This window comes from Sitophilus oryzae, unplaced genomic scaffold, assembly GCF_002938485.1.
Source record: "Sitophilus oryzae breed Bouriz unplaced genomic scaffold, Soryzae_2.0 scaffold_1502_pilon_pilon, whole genome shotgun sequence".
Taxonomy (NCBI): domain Eukaryota; kingdom Metazoa; phylum Arthropoda; class Insecta; order Coleoptera; family Curculionidae; genus Sitophilus; species Sitophilus oryzae.
In genome coordinates this window covers 872681-891694 of record NW_022146173.1, presented here as the reverse complement: position 1 = coordinate 891694, position 19014 = coordinate 872681, and the positions used below count along the sequence as shown (strand labels likewise).

Sequence of the window (19014 nt, the reverse complement as noted above, 5' to 3'; positions counted from 1 at the left end):
TTAGTTAAAATATATAATTTATTAATTTTATGTTTATTTTAATTTCATTAATTGTGATTAATAAAATTGCGTTTATGCCATCAAGGAGGCCGAATTCGACAAAATATCAAGAGATAACTTTTAATTGGCATTAAACGGCCTACACAATTTTGATATCAAAAGAAAAAAGTCAGTGGCGCACATATTTTATTTTTGAAAAATATTCCAGTGATAACCCATATGCACATCCCTGATGAATTTATTGACACTTTTTTAGCATTAAAATATGTAGCACTTATAGCAACTTTTATCCTCAAAATTTCATTAGAATCACTAAAAGTATTTGGAAGCAAATTATAATAAATCGAAAGATTATTAACACTTTAACACCCTGCAGTTACGAAACAAAGCAGAATCGGACCTATGTTGATATGAAAAATAAATCTGAGGAATTTACCCACGAGAGATTACACATGTTTTTTGAAACACCTTGTATATCCAGTTTATTGAGGATAGATAATTCATTTATATAAAACCTATTAACATACAGTGTGTTGATTAAAAAAAATTGTGTGTGCACTATGAGCGCATATTTGAAAAAAGTGAACCTTTCTTACTAACAGCTATTAAATTGAAGGATTTGAAGGACATGTTCGAAAAAGTGTAGTTTGAAATGTTAAAAGAGTAATAAATTAAAAATATATTTTTTACGTGTAACTAGTCTTAGCAGTCTTAGTTTCGGCATTCCCGTACTACTCATTCCCGGCATAGACTAAACATCTATTTGGAACAAGCCCTGAAAACGGGGAAAGGGAAGTGCGAACAGACGAATGATACTATACACTCTTTGTTTCGGTGATGATCAAATAATATGAACTCAAGGCTTCGAGAACTTCGAATGATGACCAGCAAACTAATTGAAGAATAAATGTAATAAGTGGGGGTAACCTTAAGAAGACTGAATATATGTGTATCGGCGGCGAACAACAGAACTTAATCCTAAAACTGATGGCCTTGATGAAGAAATGTACAGGGTGGGTCAAATTCGACGCTTTTAAATGGAAACACCCTTTTCTATAGGAGATAGACGAAAACTAATATCGGCGTTTGGAGCTCAATTTTCATCAAAAACATGGTGGTGAAAACCGCATATCGATATCTGTTACCGTTTCGGAGTTACGGGGTGTTTTTCAATAATGTGCATTTTAAACAAATCGCTGTAACTTTTTTGCTATGAAAAATTTTGTATTTCTATGAAATCATTTCCATAGCACCTTTTTACGTAGAATTTAATGGTTTAAGTATAATTTTTTTTAAATTAATAATTTAAGATTATCAACAGAAAAATTGATTTTTTATTTGGGACACCCTCTATATTTTTAATTAACTGTAAAGAATTTAAAATTACTTTTCCAAAAATATAGCATACTTGACATTTTGTTATAATCCCCTTCGAAATACAGAATTTTTAAAAGTTCGCCACTTTTAACTAGTAGGCTTTGGACCCCTTATTGATGATATGCCCTTAATGGAACTCGAAAACATCTTTTTCCAGCAAGACGACGCACCGCCTCTGAACGCTGAAGCTATCAGCAAATTTTTGCAGCTTATTTCAAGAATAATTGAATAACTAACCAAGACTCAGCCGTTGGCCGTCGAGGCCGCCTGACTTAGTGCCCATGGACCTAATCCTATGGATATATTTGCGGAAGAATAAAGGTTCCTTATTCCGTATAATCTAGACAAGAATTAGAAATACTTAGCAGTTATGAGAGGGTATCTTTCACCCCTACTGAGTTTATGAATTCCGCGAGAAATGTTCAAAAACTGCCCCGTCTGTCCATAACAGAAGACGGTCGATATGTCGAACACCTGTAGCAAAATCTCATGACTTGGTTTGCTATTTATATTTATTGTTATTAGATATAGTTTAAATGTGTTGATGTTGGTTAAATATATTTTAAATTGTCATAAAATTCTGCATCTCTCATAACAAATATTATTTTCGTTTTAATTGATGCTCACAGCTTGAATTTTTTGCATTATAGCCGGTGCCTTTCAAAGCCTACTCATTTGAAGCGGGCAAATTTTTATATACTTTATATCTCGAAGAGGAATCGAGCAAAATATCAAGTGTGTTATATTTTTGTAAAGGTAATTTTAAATTATTTTCAATAAACTTAAAATATACAGGGTGTCCCATATAAAGAATCAAATTTTCTGTTAATAATTCTTAAATCATTAATTTTAAAAAAAATTATACTTAAACCATTAAATTCTACGTAAAAAGGTACTTTGGAAATGTTTTCATAAAAATACAAAATTTTCCATAGCAAAAAAGTTACAGCGATTTATTAAAAATGCATATTTTTGAAAAACACCCCGTAACTCCGAAACGGTAACAGATATCGATATGCGGTTTTCACCATCATGTTTTTGACAAAAATTGAGCTCCAGACACCGATATTAGTTTTTGTCTATCTCCTATAGAAAAGGGTGTTTCCATTTAAAAGCGTCGAATTTGACCCACCCTGTACAGACAAAACCAGGAAAGACAAGAAATGTTTTCAACTCAACAGTATTAATAATAACTTTAAAGTTGTCTCTGATTGCAATCAAAAGTTGTAGTCATTTCCGGTGAAACAGGAAGTGACAGAAAACAATTGAATACGTCAATCAATTCTAATTTATGTCATATACTAACATACCAAATCTCGTTTTTATCTGAAAAAATAAAAAAAGTTATAGGGGTGAGCCACTTTTGAGACGCACCCGGTATATTGACTAGGTGAATACTCGTATTACAACGCTTGGTTCATGTCAATTTCCGCCTTAATATTCCCATGAGCGATCAGACCAAGCGCCCGAAGCGATCAGACCACGTGGTAGAATTAGTCTGATAAAGATGACAACTTGGGAGGATCACCCTATCACTGAATTATACGTAAACAACTGGAACGCCTGCCCAGTGTTCGGGATTCGAGCCGAGAGGTTAGAAAGAGAGCGCTGCAAATCGTGGTCATACCTCCTTCTTCTACACATTGTCAGTAATGAGATGATTGTGGGCTCGCAACTTAAAAGTATTTTTTTGGTTTGATTTAAAAGTTTTTGCCAACTTTTTAACTATACTTCAGGCTTAATAAGTAAAATATAATTTATTCTTTATTATTATTTATTACCTAAAGCCTTTATTTTAATACGACAGGTAAGTCTTCATAGGTTAGGGGGTACGGGTACCTACGATTTTTGAGGTACCTAGGTAAGTAAAACTTGAATTACGTTACAAAAAGGACCTTTTTAATTGAGGAAAGGAATAGGAAACAAATAATAAAAATAAAACCCAATGTTAATATTTTCATTTTTTTTATGTACCTACCTCGGTACCTACCAATATCAGAATACAAAAATCTTCGACAACCAATTGAACCTTCGTTCCACGTTTAAATTTATGTTCTTGATAATACCTTGGAAAATTAAAAACTGATAGCACTACATTAGCTTTCAACCTGCTTGCAGTTGATTCTGAATAATCTTCCATTTTGAAATGTTGACTACATATCAGGGTATAAGGTGTAGGAGTAAAATTGTCCAATCGTGTAGCTTTTACCCATTGCTCCATACGGATTGGATTTTTCAATGGAAATCTAAAGAACATGAATACCTTTTCATTAAAATTGCACTTCCAAACCAAAACCGACTTACCTGTGGTATTGAATATCCTGATTTGGGCTCCACACATTAGTGCAGTTATAGGCACAACAACTTTCACCATTTTTTCTTAAAAAACGTGAAAAAAATAAGTTGAAATTGATGAGGACTCTCATAAAAACAAACGTGATAGACAGAGAAACAATACACTATTTGCAGCCGCACTACTCTCACACGAAGGCTCGTTTTTAAAGGAAGCGTTTGCGTACGAGCGAGCCTTCCAGTTGTTTACGTTTATTTCAGTGCACCCTATTTAGCGCTGATGGGATATTGTAAAAAAATAAAACAAATATTTTTTTTTTTTTATTATTTAATTTTAATCTCATTAAATATAATAATTATTATGATTTTCGCCTTTTACTATTAGCGTCCTTGTTATAGATTTGATCGTCCGTGTCATCTATATTTGTCAAGTTTTGTCTTCCGGTGTAGAACATATTTATCAAATTTAAAGCAACGCCATTGGTCCATCCGAATCCTTTTTGAACTTCATACTCCCCACCTCCTCCGTATCTGCCCACTTCTATCGCGTCGTATTTCTCGAACATGGCGTTTTCTTTGTTTGAATCCCCTCAAATTGGCTTTAATTCAGCGATGGGCCGATTGCTTCGCGATCCGCCTGGCCTGTCGGTCTCTGGTTTTCCACAGACCTAAGTGAAGATAAAGTAAACGTGAAAAGAGTCTTAAAAAACGAAAATTGATTATTATAATGTTTTAAATTATACCTGATGCGCCTCAAACGTGGCTCACCCCTATAACTTTATTTTTTCAGATAAAAAAACGAAATTTGATATGTTAGTATATGACATAAATTAGGATTGATTGACGTATATAATTGTTTTCGGTCACTTCTTGTTTCACCGGAAATTACTACAACTTTTGATATTTAAACGGCACCCTGTGTATTTGTTTACTTCATTAGATAGAAATTGACACTCTTAATAGAATGACATATAATATGTCAGCTTTTGACATTTTTGCATATTGTTTATTTGAAATTGTAACAGGCGGTTCATAACGACAATTTGACTCGAAATACCAAGTGTGTGGTACGAAATTATTCATAATAAAATGCCTTTTCCAAATATACCAATGAGCCACCATCGTTCTTTTTGAAAAAATTGAAAAATGATTAAAAATACGATTTGAGCATCTTTTAACCAGCCGGGATAAGACACTAAAAGTTTTAGACGATGGAATATATTTTTCTAAGGCTCCTATAGAATTGATTAAAAATAGTACCGTATGATCGAGAAAAAACGGCGTCAACGATCGCTGTCATTTTATATGTAAATTTATATGGGAAATGTCATCGATCGTCATTTCCCAGCCAACTGGACGCCATTTTTTTTCGATCATACGGTATTTTTAACACAGTCATGGCACTCTAGGTTGAAACTTAAATGCGATTTTTGTTTAAGCAAAAATGTCAAAAGTTGATATATGCTGTGTCATTCTATTCAGAGTGTCATTTTCTATCGAATAAAGCTTGATTTTCATGCATCCGTTATACGTTGATATGATGGTCCGACGGTGCTCTGATTGGTCATAGCGTTTTCGCGCCACTTTTCATCCGTAAATATTTTACTTCAGCCCGTCAACGGACCCATTCATACGATAACTTACGTTTTGACACTTTTTTGACTAAGTAAAATAGCAAAATCGTTATGGAAACGAAAATATAAAATGACACCAAGTATATCCGATAAACGGAGGCATGAAAATGCAATAAATTTAAAAGCTGCGCTATTTTCTAACCAGTCAAAGTCTTTAAATTCTACCAATAAAATTAATATCGTATCAACGTATCGTCGGACAACGAATGCATGAAAATCAAGCTTAAAGTAAAAAAAATCCGAGGGTGCCATTTAACAATCAAAAGTTGTTGTAATTTCCGGTGAAACAGGAAGTAATCGAAAACAATTGAATACTTCAATCAATTCTAATTTATGTCATATGCTAACATACCAAATGTCGTTTTTTATCTGAAAAAATAAAAAAGTTATAGGAATGGGCCACTTTTGAGACGCACCCGGTATACCTATAGTAAAACTACCTATATTTTTTATCATTAACGCCCACTGCATGCTTGTGAAATATGGGCTCTAACAGCCGAAATGAAGCGGATACTTACAGCAGTCGAAATGAGCTATATCAGAAGGAGCGCAGGCGTCTCCAAAATGGATCGGATTACTTACGTACACCGAATGAATGCTCCAGAGACAATTATAGATCATCAAGATCAGAGGTCTGAAGTGATTTGGCCGTCCATTGAGAATGCCGGAGGATGGAGTTCTCCATAAAAAAGAAGGCGAGGTAGACCAAGACGGTAGTGGAACAACACAATCAGACAAGCGATGGCTCTAGCTCTCCAGAGAGCTAGAGGAACTTGATGCACTGGATATAGAGAGGTTTGGCAAAGGCGAACAGGGAAGCAGCAGTAGCTGTATTATTCTTGATTAATATACAATCAGTGTCTATTCAAATCCCATATACTAGGTCTGGTCACTTCATCGGCGTGGTCTGTATTTTAATGCATGCGACAGAGATAAATATAAATAAATGACCGGTTGGCAGAGAAAGAGATAAAGTAAAAACGCGGCATACAGTGTTGCCGGTTTTTAAGTTCGTAGGAAAATGTGTGTAGAATAAAATAAACTATTTTAAAAACTTTCATGTATACTACTGAAATGAAAATAATATATCTCAGCTAAATATAATCTATTACAGCTGTAGTATACCTATTAACTAATAGTGAACTAGGTAGAGTAACTAATAGTAAAACTAATAGAGTAACTAATAGTGAAGAATAAAGTTCCAACACTAGATGCAACATTTTTCATAAACGCCGACTTGTGCAGTTTGAAATGTTGATGCAAAATCCGGCAATACCGCATAGAAGAAATGTATCAACTAACCAACTTTCTAATACATTTTATCGTCAGCACATTTTACGTCAGCAGGTTGCTAGACTTTTTGAAATTGATAGAACTAGAGAATGTTACCTAAGGATCAAAAGGGAACCATTACATCACAAAGCGTGACATCACAAAAAAGGCCACAGCGGAACAGACTGAACTGCCACCTAGAAGAATCTAATCTCATCTTGTAACGCGTTTCGTATGTCCGTCAGTGTATATGGTGTTCTAAAGATGATAATATTAAGAGTTGGTATTCCATTAGGTTTCACTATAATAGCAGTAATCTTGTATAATAATATTTGACAAAGATTGAAAAATTACCTAAAATAACTATTTCTTGTAATGGCGGCCAGGCATTAGGCAAGTCCCACTGTTCATTGTTATCGTCCAGAGAAGTGGGAATTCCCCCTCTAAAGTCATCTATTTTCAGTTTGGTAAAATATTCCGCGGCTTTTCTACCATACTCTTGTCTTAAACCTAAATTGTAAGACTCCGCCCACAAGGGTGCGAAATTACTAGGGTAGAATAATTTTCTCCATTTAGATAATTCTGGGTCGTAGTCGTACCATATTCCGTCGATTGGGTCGTACAGTACGTCTTCGATGGATTTTAACCAGATTTTCGATTTTTCGTTCCATTTAATTGAGTTTTCAACGTCATTAAGTGTTGTGTAAAATCTGAAATAAATTTATCGTTTTGTAATACACTCACTGACATGAAGAACGGGCACCTTAAAATTCTGATGTATTTTAAAGTTTAATATATTTTGTTCTAGTTGGCCGATTTTGATGATTTTTAAGCAATTTGTAGCTAAATTATTTGACTTTTTAGTATCTCTTCTTAGAGTCTTCCAAGTTCTTGAGTTCCGCCTTTAGTTGGTTACCACTTGGGAAGCAGAACGGTTCTGGTTCAATTAGTGGAGTGTTCGCTCCTTTTCTAGCTAGATCATTTGCTTTTTCATTGCCTTCTATCCCTTGGTGAGCAGGCACCCAGAGTAGGAGGACTTTGTTTTCTTTGTCTGATTTATTCAGCTTCTCTATGCATTCTTTGACCAATTTCGAATTGATTGATACTGAGTTGATCGCTTTTAACGCTGTTTGACTATCAGATAAGATGGGTATTTCTTGTTTCCGATAGTTCCTATCTAAGATAAGTTGTACGCATCTATCGATAGCGTAGATTTCTGTCTGTAGATGCTAGGGTAGATACCCATTGGTTCGGAGTATTTAGTTCTCGACCCAAATACTCCGATCCCTGTTCCCGCATTGGTTTTGGAAGCATCAGTATACCAAGTTATGGTATGATCTTTTAACTGCTGTGCAGACGTTTCTCTCTTCCAATCCTTTTTATTGCTCAATACTACATTGAGATGTTTCTCAAAGTTGTACGTTCTTGACATATCGTCCACTGGGAGTTGCAGGAGTGGTATTTCCTCTTTGAGGGTGTTCCAAGCCTCTGATCTGACAATTCTCCCAGTACTAATTCCGTTAGTGACCATTCAATCATTGTCGCATTGGCATATCTACCAATGACAATGTGCAGTGGTGTTAGATCTAGAATGACCTCCATTGCTGCTGTTGGACAGGTTCTGATGGCTCCTGTGATGCAAACGCATGCTAGTCTCTGGACTTTGCACAGGTTTAGTCTTGCCGTCCGTTGCTCTAGTTTTGTGTACCAGGCAACTGCTCCATAAGTAATCATGGGTCTTACTATCATGGTATACATCCAGCGCAAATTTTAGGGGAGCAGCCCCATCTATTTCCGGCCAGTCTTCTGCATATCATGAGAGCCTTTGTGGCTCTTGTCTCTAGAGATCGCCTGACCACCTTATGTGGTATATTGTGAAACGCCCCCGCAATATCCAAGAAGGCACAAATTGCTGTTTCTTTGCTATCCAGACTTGTCTGTATTAGCTCCATTAATTGGTACAGAGCAGTTTCTGTGGATCTGCCCGCTCTATATGCATGCTGACTATCGTGCAGTGGTTTAACATTTAGATGATTTTCTCCAATATGGTTGTCAACTACTTTCTCCAGCGTTTTTAGTATGAACGATGTGAGACTAATAGGCCTAAATGACTTGGGATTTGACCAGTCAGTTTTGCCTATTTTGGGTATGAAGATTACTTTTGCACTTCTCCATGTGGTTGGTATATATCCCATCGCTAGACTGCTTCTTGTAATGCTTAGTAGATGGCGAGTAGCTATTTGCTGACCCTCCTTTAGAAGGGCAGGAAAGATCCCATTTACCCCTGCTGCTTTATAGGGCCGAAAGGTGTCGATTGCCCATTTCAGCTTTTGTTCCGTTGTTATTAGCTTGGCCACTTCCCAATCACTGCAAGGAGTTCAGTGGGAGCTACATTGCTACATGCGTATCAATAGGTATGTTACCTGGAAAGTGTGTATAAAGTAGGAGGTATAAGACAGTAACGATTTACAGCAATTTTAGCATTGAAAGCATGCCTTTGCTTTTCCTCATCAACACACCAACAACACACTTCTAAAAAAGTGTTTATTGTTTTTGTAATATCACTGTCATTGAAATGAAAATGTCATTGTTTATTGACGTTTACTTTAGTAGAGATGGTTTTAGGTCCTGAAGTATCGGCTGTAATTGATCATGGTGGAGATCAACTTTTGGACTTAAAACATCTCTGCTAGAGTAACTGCCCAACACGCAATAATAATATAATTTTTCAAAGAGAGTGACATTACATAAATCATAAACACTATTTTATAGGTCTGTTGACTTGGACCAAAAGCAAAGGTGGTTTAAATATAAAAAAAACAAAAAAATGTTAGTGTCTTCTTCAAAACCGAATATCTTCAAAAAAATAAATCTATTGAGATGACCAAAAAAAACAAACTATCGAGAAAAGAGGCATCTAGATGATGAAATTATTTTTAAATTTCTTGCTTTATTAACGTACTCCACAGGGTGTTTCAAACTTTCACCAAAATATCAACATTTTGTTTTCCCTCGTATAATTGATAGATGACAGATGGCAACTTTAATTTTTAATTTAGAAAAAGGAACTAAAAAGTGAAATAACTTAGCTACAAATTGCTTAAAAATCATCAAAATCGTTCCACTAGGACACAATATATAAAATTTTAAAATACATGAAAATTTTAAGGTGCCCGTTTTGAGTGTAGATTTTGATTAATATTGTCACTATCCAGAACTTTGAATAAAAATATTAAAGGGGGCCCTACACGTTACGATTTAATCTGCATGTCAAATCGCACAGTTCAAATCTTAATAAGGGCCCTACGGATAACGATATCTTAGAGACTTGAATTGTACACTCCTTTAATTTCCAATCCAGATCTCAACATGTAGTGGCGGCATGCTGAATATTTTTTTATTACAGACCACATATTTGGCCGGAACTGTGCTTCTTTAGTTAGCAATTAAGTAAGTAAATGCTTACTCGGATAAAGTTAGGAATGCTTTACATAAAAAAGCATTAAGGTCAACAGGAATTACTCTTTGGGCGTCAATGTGAGTTAAATTTGTTCTAGTTTCCCCCTTGTCATCAAACAACCATCTGCTTGAAAAATCCCATCCGGTCTCCGCCCCACTCTTCAGTCCTTGATAGCAATGCTCCTAAGTAAAAAAGAAATGTTTTATAATATGCAGTCAATAATAAAGAGAAATATGAAAGTATTCAAACTTCACAACATGCAAAGTGCGGAAAGATTCATGAGGCACAAAGTAAGGGAGGTTTTTCATATAACTTTATAGAGAGTGTCCAAAAATTTCTATTAAATAATTACTAGCTTTAAACGGCAATTACTTGTTTAATTTAAATAGAACACCCTGTATATATTTTGAGAATCAGATGAACAATTTAATTGTCTATCAAATTGTATTATATATCTCTTCAAGTTTTTGTAGGAAACGCATTTTCTTATAATTTAGACCTCATTTATCACTATACCCATGGAATGTTGACATTTTAGATTTTTTTTTTAAAGCAACATATGTACAGAAAAATATATAGGTGGTAAAAATAATAAAATAAAATGGCAAAGCCCATTATTTACAAAAAAGAAAACTATTTAAATCTTTGTAAAAGTATATACCAATTATTACTAATTATTAATATACCACCATTATTTCTGCCCAAAAATTAGTTAATTACATACTTAATTGTTTTAATTAATAAATTATTCTAAATAAATGTGGATTTGACTCAGAAATCAATAAAAGAATAAGTTATGAAAATGAACGTCTCTATTGTTATAAATAAGCATTCGTCAAAAAATGAAATAAAATTTATAAGGTGTTACTTTTTACCACACTGTCTAATACACATACAATATTTACTTTTTAGTATTTGGAGCAATTATTATTAATCAACGTAAAAAGTCAATTAATGTAGTTGATTACTGGGATCATATTAATTGGTCCTCTTTAACAAAAAAATATTTAAACAGTTTTTTTTTATCTTTTAATGAAATAAGCGAACTATATCGACAATATTAGTATCTGGTACTCTTTGAAAATTCGTTACATCTTTAAAAATAATCTAAAATGTCAATATTCCATGGGTATAGTGATAAATGATATCTAAATTATAAGAAAATGCATTTTCTACGAAAACTTGAAGAGACAGATAAAAAATGGTATAATACAATTTGATAGACAATTACAGCGTTTTCACATGCGACGGACCGTCCGTCGTGTTTTTTCAAGATAGCCGTTGAACAAACTCCGTCGGGCGGAGCATACGCGCCCATGTGAAATTGTACATATAAACTCATGCTACTTACTCGAGGTCACGGACGCTCCGTCGCGGACGGTCATCAAAAGACATTATCTGATCAATAAATAAACTTCAGTAAATATTTACAGCGCTTTCACATGCGACGGACCGTCCGCGACGGAGCGTCCGCAACTTCGAGCAAGTACCAGGAGTTTATTATGAACAATTTCACATGGGCGCGTATGCTCCGTCTGACGAAGTTCGTCCGACGACTATCTGGAAAAAACACGGCGGACGGTCCGTCGCATGTGAAAACGCTTCCAGATGGAGCGGACCGTCCGCGACGGAGCGTCCGCAATTTCGAGCAAGTACCATGAGTTTATATGAACAATTTCACATGGGCGCGTATGCTCCGTCCGACGGAGTTCGTCCGACGGCTATCTTGAAAAAACACGACGGACGGTCCGTCGCATGTGAAAGCGCTGTTAGTGTTAAATTAAAAACTTCGATACCCTTCGAGAAATGAAGCCTTAAAATTTTTACTGCAATTTCATGAAATTGAAAGTATTTCAAAAACGGTTAGGTTATACAACTATAATATTTTTTACTTATTTGGGACACTCTGTATTTTGTAAAAATATTTTTAAATTTTAGCTCTAATAGTCCTTCAACGAACCCAAAACTTACAATTTGTAAAAATCTAATCGTTTAGCTACAATACTCCGTGCCGTATGTGGTGAACAACCCTGTAGAGTTATTTAAAAAAAGATCGCACCAGAAAATTGAAATATGATCTGTGCGTGGCACTAGTCAATTTTTGGGTATTTTTTTTATGTAGTGTTTTTATTCAGATATGTACTATTTTTCTTAATTTAGTATAGAGGGTTTATTAGACAAAATTAGTAAGAAATGAGCTCTTATATAATATTTATTTTGTTATAAAATAGAGCCTAAATTAATTTACTTGAAATATTTTTACCTTTTCCGGGCCTGTTGCAAAATATGAACACGTCTGAATATCTTCATAATACGACTCGGGTCTAGGAGTGTTACTTTCAGAAATGTAATGTGCCATTTCGTAGGTAACTCCGTTTTTCTGAAAAGTTATCGTTTTTTTCTCCAACCAGTATGTCAGTTCTCGATCGAGCAACGCAATATTTTTCTTTAACCATTCGTTGTCATTTGTGCTGGCCATGTATTGTCTTGCCATCAGTGTCAGTAGTGGCGGCTGTGATCTTAGAGAATATAATATAATTTTAGTTCAGATTTTGAGACATATGAGAGTGAGTCTTAAACAAATGGAAATATTTTCAGGGCTGGTAAATCTCGATAAAAGAAACATATTTTCTCTTTATCGGTTTTAAAATAAGTCCAAAATAACCGAGTTATTTGACTTAAAAATTTTTCAAAAAAATGATTTTTTGCTTAAATCTTGACAACCACTAGATTTTTTCTGGGTTTTCTTTCTTGTAAATTTAAGCTAATACTTGCTATTGATATTGCAGGTAAAGTGCGTCTGGGGGATCTGTGTCTATGAAAGGAATGCGGACAAAAAACATTTAAATAAACAGCAATATATTTTATACGTCGACTTGACGAGTACGTCACCGCAAATCGCTCCGCCCACTTATTTTATTGGCTACTTGCAAATTTGTCGAATTTTTATTGATGGGACGCGTCGTCTAATTTTTTACAAAAAAAAATAATCTGTATATTTAAAAAAGCAATTTCTAGTTTTACAGTTAGATTAGATTAGAATTATAAGGTGGCTATCGGTCTTTCAGATCTATCGTGGTCCTCTTCTGATCCTTAGGTTACATTCTACAGTCCTATCCTTTTCAAAAAGATCAGCAATTTGGAGATTGAACCCTCCATGAAGCTCGCTGGCAATGGCCTATCATTGCCTATTACAAGGCTATTACCGAGAACCGCACAGTTGCCAGGCTGTCACACCGACATAAAATGTGTTCTGTCGTTTCTTCTTCAGATTAACAAAATCTGCACATCGTTTTCTCCATAAATTCGATCAGCTTTAGATACCTATTAACCTTGGAGTGCTTTGACTGTCTTTCTGTTTTTGCTTTACAGGTCTCAGCCCTGGTAAAGTTCAACACCATTCTAGAGATTATTTGTTATTAAATTATAGTTAGATCCAAAGGCCTTCGAAAGGCCCTAATATTTTGAAAAAATTAGATCAAATTGTTCATGTTTTATTTTTTACTGAAGTTAAAATTGAATTCAAAATATCAGGCTATGCTTCTTTATGCTCCAAATTTAAAATATACTTACCTAATGTTTCTATCTTGCATCAATCAAAAATATTCCCGTTAAAAAAGCTTGTACGTACCTGTAAATAAAGAAAATTATTAATATTATTATTATTATTACATTGGATATCTTAAGTAGGGAATGCAATCCCGCAAATGCGGGATCCCTCCGAGATTCCGCGGGATCAAAGTTGCGGGATTTACCGTGCGGGATCTGCGGGATCGACACATTATTACTGGGTAACCGAATCGACCTCAATCAAGATCAAACCCCTTTGTTCCGGGCCGATGCGTCGGCGCTCAGAACCCGGGGGATTCCCCTTACGGCTTGGCCATTAAAAATAAGTGAAACAAACAGGTTAGTTGTTAGATTTCTTTCTGACGTATGTGAGTAAGTGAAGAAAAGCGTTTAATTAGTACTTGTGGACAATTTCGTCAAATAAACTGCCGGACATAATTATCGGGACAAGCAAAATTTTAGGGTAAATTTAAAGTTGAATGTCTCTTGAACTAAAAAGATTTTGGGATGCGGTTTGGACCAGATTTTAGATGCACCTATTGTGATTAAGATGCTATGTGGTTTTCCAAAATATATTTAGTGAATTCTCGTATACAGGGTGTTTTATAAGAGTGTGAAAATTTGGTTAAGAATCTTTTTTACCGCAAATTTACAATTTTTAAAAAATCGAAATTTAAGTACGACTAATCTGTATTGAAATTAGAAAAAAACAATTTGATCGGTTTTTTTTGTTTCAAGGAAAATACGATGTTTTTTCGAAAAATATGCATTTTTTGTCATACGTATGGTCCTAAATGGTACAAAAAGCTTTGTACATTCTGCACATGCCAAAAAATTATTGATATAGAGTGTGTCTAAAAGCAGATAACTAACAAGCTAAAAAAAACTTCAACATCAGAATAATATATTTATTTATAAAATAAGTAGATAAATTATAATAAAATTTAAGTTTATTTAATATTAAATATATTTTTTGAACACCCTTTATACATCGGTGTCCAAATTTCTGTACAGCTAGTTTAAGATACACGCTATATCAATATATTGTGGGCCTATGCAAAATGTACAATGCCTTTTGTACCATTTAGGACCAAATGTATGACTGTTTACAGTCCCGCAATTTTGCGGATCCGCGGGATTGATTGCTTTAATCCCGCGGGTTTGCGGGATTGAGATTTTGGTGCGGGATTGCATTCCTTAATCTTAAGATTATATTTTAAAATCAAATTTAAACCGATTATTAAATTCATATAATAGAAAGATTTATCATTAGAATGTTAATATAATTAATAAAAAAATCTAATTCCAATTTATTATTTTGCACCAAAAAGTGAGTAAGACCTCTGGTAATACAGTGCGACCCATAATGATTGAATTGTTTGGCATGTTTGTTGGCAATATATTGTTAGTAGATTTTAAAATCGTGATCGGTATTTATATTTTGTATTAGCAATCGCAATTAATTGACGTCAATTTTTTGGCTTTTTTTGTAAATGTACGAGTTTCGACTTTGTTATTTGTGAAACTATCACAGTTTTTTCAATGTGGATGAAAATGTTACTATTTTTCAATGAAGAAATCTTGTGCTTCAAAATATGAAGCATAAGATAACGATGAAACCAATGGAAATCAAGAAGAAACGGATCGTGAAGATCCAATAAATTAATACAGGGTGGCCCTTAGTTAGTCCCAGGAAGTTCAATATCGTAGTAGTTGGAGAAGATAATGTAATAAAAGTTTTAATAAATGTTGCATGGTTTGTTTATAAAGAGGCATATCCTAAAAATATTTTGTTGAATACAGGGTGTTGTTTTTTATTAATTGCAACTCTCATTTTTCTGTACAGAAGAGTTCAGCAAAAAATTCTCCGTATAGTATACTATTTTTATTTGAAGCACTTGCGGTATTGTCTTGCTATTTCTAGTTTACTAAAACTTTGGTTAAAACAATATATCCGAAAAGTGGTAGAAACTGGAATTAATTTAACTTTATTATTACTGCTTAGCTATATTTTCCTAAACAACAAAGATAACAGAATAAATCCGTGAAGATAAACCTAAATTCAACAATATTTAAAATGCTCTATCTCATTTTTTTTAAATGCAACATCCTGTACACTATTTTTCTTTTAGATCCAGAATTAAAAACGAACATTTTTTGTATTTAAAGCAATCCTAAATTTAAAACAGTTTCGTAGATATTCGCACTTTTACACCGGGTGCGTCTCAGAAGTGGCTCACCCCTATAACTTTTTTACTTTTTTAGATAAAAATACGATATTTGGTAGGTTAGTCATAAAGAGAAAATATGTTTCTTTTACCGAGATCTACCAGCACTGAAAAAATTTGAACTTATTTAAGACTCCTCCTTTATAGTGGATTTACGCCTCCAAATATTTTGTGTCACCCTGTATTTACGCCACCCACCCCTTGAATCCCGAGACTTGTTACGCCCCTGAGCAAAAACCAAAAAAAAATATTAAACTTCCTTCTACGCCCACCGGTATTCCCTCGGGATAGTTTATCATCGCTTAATCCATCTTTCCGGTTCAAGTTGAACCTGTCACTCGCACAACAAAGAAAGAATACATTAATACCCTAGTTCCCCTGTATTTCCACTCCTTTTGATCGTCCATGTCGACAAATTTAAATTTGATTTTTTACCACCGCAAGAGGAAAAGTTAATTCAAAATACCACAAAAAAATATGTTTTTGTTTTTCGTACAAAAGAAAATTACTGGTTTAGATTTATAAGAGAAATATTTTCTGCGTGTGGGTACACAGAAATATTTTTTATATTACATTAGAGAGAGTTGCCCTGATTTTTTGATTATAAATGTTGACATATTTAAATTTGTTTTTTGACGAACAAAAGAAAAAGTTAATTCTATATAAAAAAAATAAATTATTTTCTTTTTTATTTTCAATCAAAAGAAAATTACTTTTTTAGATGAACGATTTACAAGAGAAACAATATACAGGGTGAGTCTTAAATAAGATATATAAGATATATCTCGATGAAAGAAACATATTTTCTCTTTACCGTTTTTCAAATAAGTCCAAAATAAACGAGTTATTTTACTTTGAAAAATTTTAAAAAAATTCGCTTACATTTTGAGAACCGCTGGATCTTTTCTGTTTTTTTTCTTGTAAATTTAATTTACTACCTATGTTGCCATAATATGAAAATATTATATTTTTTTAACTAAAAATGAAAAAAAATTCCAAAATATTTACACAACTTAAAATAATTTTTATCCAATATAAAAATAATTACAGCCTTCTTATGAGTCCATTTCATTAGTCCGAAAAAGTAGTAAAATAAGCGTTCGGCATTTAACGTTTTATGTAAAACTGGCTAGGTATTTTTACACAAATGAAGCAGGAAATTAAAGATAAAGGATTATACTACATCCGTATTGTAGCACATTTTTATACAACTTTATTTTTAAGATTGTGATGGTCAAACATCAACAAAAAATTTATCCTTATGTTTGGACTAAATTTTCTCGAAAATAAAGATATAATTTAAAATTCCGTTACAATACGGAAATAGACCGACGTTTTGTGATAACAGTAATATATAATTAATATGGTTTTGTAACAAATTGCTCGCTATTTTACGGAAAACGCTGAAGCTCTGCAAAATTAGAATTTTTTTTTGGAAAATTAAAAAAGTCGTCAGGACTTAGATCGGGACTGAGCTAAAAATTTCAGGAAGTATATCTCTTCCGTTGTCAGAAGCAAAGAAAAACAATTTAAGAAACGATGATAACATCTGCAGATAGACTACAAACTTGCAGATACATTTGTCTAAAGTCCCTGTCTTTTATCTTAATACTTTACATTTAAATATCCATTAGTTCTTTTATTCTAATTTTAATATTTTTCGCATTCGGAACGACTTACATATTTAAATTACTAAGAAACCTCTGAACTATACGATATATATCACTGGCCATCCGAAAAATTCAAAGCGCCATTTATCCGAAGGCCATAAATTGCTTTCTTTATCATCCGCGACTTCTGCTGCCATCCCTAAAGTTCATATCTGCTTCGAAAATAAATAAAACGATAGTTTGCAGCCGTTACCGAGGCCCTTCGAAGCGGAGTTTAGAACAAAGTTTGTCTAGACTCCTTGGGCTATCATCGGGGTGATCTTTGCACCCTTGAAACGTGCGAAAGTTTAAAAAGACAAACGTAAATTAAAGTAAATTGGGCAAAAAACACCTCTTGTTCTATTAGCATACGACCGTTGTCTTTTATATTTTGCATACAGAGGTAGAAAAAATAGTAATCACTTTTAAACACACTATTATTTTTAGAGATATGCATTTTTGCATTTGAAGAGTAATAACTTTTCGTCCGTCCCTGTATTACACTAATGAGTGAAAAATATACATTTACGCCTTATTTTACGTAAAAAATGTATCTTGGTAAAAATCGCTGCGAGCAACTGTTCTCAAGATATTTGGATTCCTAAATCAATACATGCTATCAAGGACAAAAATTAAACACGTTCACTAGATAGATCTTTGAGTGAATGATCAATTTTCGTAACGTTCTGACACCAAAGGTTTAACAGAAGCTGTATTAAAACCTAACTGTTAATTTTCCCGAAATTTCGTAATTTTTGGAAAATCATATATTTCCGTTAAAACGAGTTGATGCTAAAGGTTCTATCGAAACCATGTTATAGATTTCCTAAAATTTTTGCCATTTAGAAAATTGACATGCGTTGATTATCTATTTCAAATCCTAACATCTCTATAATCGTTATTTGTTGTAATTTTTACCATAATCCCCAATAAAATTGTCATTTGAAAAAAAAATTACGGGCAAGCTGAGTTTTTCAGCGACTGTCTTCTGAGTGTAGAATAAACAAAATCGGAAATTTTCCCCTTGCGGTTTTTGTGCAAAGGGGTGTTTTTTTTTAAACTGTACTACAACAAAATAATTAGACGCAAATTGTACATAAGAACATTCTCTATAAGTTCGCTTAATGATTTTTTTTTATAATTTTATTATTGCGGCCCTTTCATGAGCCCTTTGGGGTGGTTTTCAAAAAGTTTGTTTTACAGCAAATTGACCGGTATGAAAGTTGTTCATAATAAATGGACAAGCAACTTTTCCTCATGAATTTTATTTGTAGCTTCAATATTTTTGGAGATAGCGTCCATTTCATGAACAAATTGGGGTAGTTTCATAATTTTTGTTTAGTTCTACAAATTTACCAAGTTAAAGGTGTTCATATTAAAATTACATGCAAACTTCCCTATGATATGTATTTATTTTCCCAAAACGAAACATAGAATTCGTCAAGTGAATGAATATTATGATTTCTTTTATTTATATCGTCTTCTTTTGTGTGATGGACCTGGCGTTGGCTCCTCATGTTTATTGTTGGTTT

At 33.6% G+C, this 19014-nt stretch overlaps 1 protein-coding gene and 1 pseudogene across 4 annotated transcripts in view; both read right to left on the bottom strand.

Annotated features, from left to right (window-relative positions):
* The window catches only part of LOC115878225 (protein alan shepard), a 225268-nt gene that overhangs the window by 164373 nt on the left and 41881 nt on the right, over window positions 1-19014 (bottom strand). The gene's annotated exons all lie outside the window — the stretch shown is intronic.
* LOC115878227 lies at window positions 4029-12632 on the bottom strand (annotated as a pseudogene).